Source organism: Lepidochelys kempii, chromosome 16, assembly GCF_965140265.1.
Source record: "Lepidochelys kempii isolate rLepKem1 chromosome 16, rLepKem1.hap2, whole genome shotgun sequence".
NCBI lineage: Eukaryota > Metazoa > Chordata > Testudines > Cheloniidae > Lepidochelys > Lepidochelys kempii.
In genome coordinates, this window is record NC_133271.1 from 16,660,412 (window position 1) to 16,664,890 (window position 4,479).

Here is a 4,479-nt window from a genome sequence, read left to right on the forward strand (position 1 = left end):
TAGACTGCCTTTCCCGGGAAACAGAATCCCCAGGCAGAACGTTCCGCTGCCTGGGCAGAGGCCACAATTCCCCCATCCCACCCCACCTTTCGCCCTAACCCCAGGGAGCTGAAAGGTTCCAGACGGACCGGAAGGGTGACACCTCCCTCTGCGCCTTATCACCTGGGAAATCCCATCGCATTGCAGCCTTCCCTCAAGCCACAAGGTGACATCACATCATGAGAGTGCAGCACGGTGACATCATGGCACAGTGAGATGACATCACAGCCTGATGGTGTCCCAGCATGGTGAGATGATATCACACTGTGATAGTGGCCTGGCGTGCAGATATACTAATACCTAGCTCTTACTTACATCCAGTTTTTTATCAGGACATCACAAAATGCATTCTAAAGGAGGATAATATTATTGCCATTTTACAGATGGGGAAACTGAGACACAGATGGGGGAGCGATTGTCCAAGGTCATCCAGCAGGTCAGTGGCAGAACAAGAAATAGAACCCATAGCTCCTGAAACTCAGTCCATTGTCCTGCCAGCTAGGCCACACTGCATTTTAGCATGATGGGTGGGAGAGATAGCTCAGTGGTTTGAGTATTAGCCTGCTAAACCTAGGGTTTTGAGTTTAATCCTTGAGAGGGTGATTTAGGGATCTGGGGCAAAAATTGGAGATTGGCCCTGCTTTAAGCAGGGGTTTGGACTAGATGACCTCCTGAGGTCCCTTCCAACCCTGATGTTCTATGATAATATGATTGCATTGTGGAAGTATGTCAGAAATACAGGATATTGGGATGATGTTGCATTACATTGTATCTTACCACAATGCTGTAGCATTGTGATACATTGATTTTTATTGCAGTGTAATGACATTCTATAGTAGTGTGTATGGTAACACCCATTGTTTCATGTTCTCTATGTATATAAATCTCCCCACTGTATTTTCCACTGAATGCATCCGATGAAGTGAGCTGTAGCTCATGAAAGCTTATGCTCAAATAAATTTGTTAGTCTCTAAGGTGCCACAAGTACTCCTTTTCTTTTTGCAAATACAGGCTAACACGGCTGCTACTCTGAAACCATTCTATAGCATGTTAACTAGGGCTGTCAAGCAATTAAAACAATTACCCGATTAAAAAAATTAATTGCAATTAATCGCGCTGTTAAACGCCAGTAGAATACCATTTATTTTAAATACTTTTGGATGTTTACTACATTTTCAAATATATTAATTTCAATTACAACAGAGAATACAAAGTGTACAGTGCTCACTTTATATTTATTTTTGATTACAAATATTTGCACTGTAAAACATGTATTTTTCAATTCACCTCATACAAGTACGGTAGTGCAATCTCTTTATCACTAAAGTTGAACTTACAAAAGTATAATTATGTAAAAAAAAAATGCATTCAAAAATAAAACAGTGTAAAACTTTAGAGCCTACAAGTCCCCCCAGTCCTACTTCTTGGTCAGCCAATCACTCAGACAAACAAGGTTGGTTACAATTTTCAGGAGATAATGCCACCTACTTCTTATTTACAATATCACCTGAAAGTGAGAATGGGCATTTGCATGGCACTGTTGTAGCTGACATTGCAAGATATTAACGTGCCAGATGTGCTAAAGATTCGCATGTCCCTTCATGCTTCAACCACCATTCCAGAGGACATGCTTCCATGCTGATAGGTTCTGCTTGATAACAATCCAAAGCAGTACAGACTGATGCATGTTCATTTTCATCATCTGAGTCAGATACCACCAGCAGAAGGTTGATTTTCTTTTTTGGTGGTTTGGGTTCTGTAGTTTCCGCATTGGAGTGTTGCTCTTTTAAGACTTTTAAAAGCATGGTCTACACATTGTCCCTCTCAGATTTTGGACGGCACTTCAGATTCTTAAATATTGGGTCTGTTATGAATTACACCTGGTAGGACACGCATACAACTGCTGCGAATTATACCTTGTAGGACATGCACGCAAATGCTGCGAATTACACCTGATAGGTCATGCACAGTTCGAATCTAGGCTGAGGCACAGAAACAAAGTCCACAACTGCAGAGTTCCCAAAAAACACTAAGTTTATTACGCTCGAGAGTGGTGCCCCCCTGCTAGCCAGGGGCGGACCCTGAATACAGATTATACAAAGGTTATATACTTTTTAGCAAAGCATGTTGCCCTCGTGCATCAGAAACCTTAGCCAATAAACAAACCCTTGACTTATCTACCATCTATCCCTGCTTGGTGCATTCCTCGTGCTATACCAGTATGTTAATTACACAGCATGGTCCTACAGCCATGCATCTGTAACTTTTATTATCAGAATGGGAGGCCTCACATCAAGGCCAAGAGACAGGGAGTTAGAGACTGACAAAAACCAGATACTGGGAGTCAAGGCAGGCTGGAGACAAGGAGGAGGATTTTCACAGGGATTCAGTATCTAAGGATCACTCCTCCTGGTGTATGATGTGCTGACATTTAAACAATGGTGGGCCCCAAACCAAAATGGAGTCACATGTGCTAACTTTTCCTTAACAGGTTGAATGCTGTAGCTATTTTTAGAAATCTCACATTGGTACCTTCTTTGCATTTTGTCAAATCTGCTGTTAAAGTGTTCTTAAAATGAACATGTGCTGGGTCATCATCCGAGACTTTTATAACATGAAATATATGCAGAATGCGGGTAAAACAGAGCAGGAGACCTACAATTCTCCCCCACCTAAGGAGTACAGTTAAAAAAATAATGTGTCAATTAAATTTGTAACCAGCATCATCAGCATGGAAGCATGTCCTCTGGAATGGTGGCCGAAACATGAAGGGGCATACAAATGTTTAGGATATCTGGCAAGTAAATACCTTGCAACAACAGCTACAAAAGTGCCATGTGAACGCATGTTCTCACTTTCAGGTGACCTTGTAAATAAGAAGCAGGCAGCAGTATCTCCTGTCAATGTAAACAAACTTGTTTGTCTTAGCGATTGGCAGAATAAGAAGTAGGACTGAGTGGACTTGTAGGCTCTAAAGTTTTACACTGTTTTGTTTTTGAGTGCAGTTATATAACCCCCGCAAAAAATCTGCATTTGTAAGTTACACTTTCACAATAAAGAGATTGCACTTCAGTACTTGTATGAGGTGAATTGAAAAATACTGTTTCTTTTGTTTATCATTTTTGTAATAAAAAATAATATAAAATGAGCACTGTGCACTTTGTATTCTATGTTGTAATTGAAATCAATATTGAAAATTTAGAAAAACAGCCAAAATATGTAATAAATTTAAATTGGTATTCTATTGTTATAAGTGCAATTAATCGTGATTAATTTTTTAATCACAGTTAATTTTTCTGAGTTAATCACATGAGTTAACTGCGATTAATTGACAGCCCTAATGCTAACATTGCATTTTACCACATGATGATGTTGCATTTCACCACAGTGACTTGTGTTGCGGTATGATGACATGCTGTGACCTGATGTTATAACATTTCTATATCACGATATTGAGTTGCATCGTGATTATGATGGTTTACTTTGCACCATAATGAGGTGGTGTGACGTGAAGATATTTCATTGGAGCATGATGTTGTTGTAGCTGAGGCCTGGCCTGACATGAGTAATTACCACATGGATGTTGTGATGCAGTGTAATAAACCTTAAAATACACGTTACTTCCAGCTGTGATGACACTTTGGTGCACATTGCTGCATGACACAGTTACATTTTGACATGTTTGCTTCCGAGTGAGGGATAATGTTTCTGCCAAGTATGACAATACCGAGTCATAATATCATCCTGTAGCACTGTGTCCTGTTGACTGACTGTCTCAACATGCCAAATTGATTCACCCTTAGCACAACAGTGCAGGGGATGGAATCTAACACCCCAGCTTTTGAGAAGTGCCTCAGGATCTTCAACATGCACAGCAAGCAAGACCTTAGTTTTTAATTCATGGTCAAAAGACTTCCACAGAATAAACTGCCTGGAATGCATTTTCAAATACCTCTAGTTTAATTATATTTTGTTCACGAAGAGCAATGGATTTCTCATTATCATCTTCATTGTGTTCCTTCAGTGAATGTGAACATGAGTTCATACTGCCACAGCAACACTTTGCCAACAACTTCAGCTGCTATATGGCTTGGAGCAAAATAGGAAATGATCCTTTCCTCAGGAATCTTTCTGGATGAAAAGTGCCATGTAAATCAAATTTTGTACTGAAATCCTCCACTATTGGAAAAATAAATATATATTTGTATGTTAAATGTGATATATACCCACATGATGTCAGAGGATTCTTTAAGCCAAGAAATGAGTGAATTCTGGCTGCTCAGACCAGAGATGAAAGGTGAATTTAAGAAAGGAACCAAAAAGCTTCTGGATTATTAAAGGAGGAAAAATCTGGGAGAATACAGTGAAAAAAATGACCTTACAGAATGCAGAGTGCCGTGCAGTCCCAGCTGAACTGAATCATTTCACACCCTATTGGAA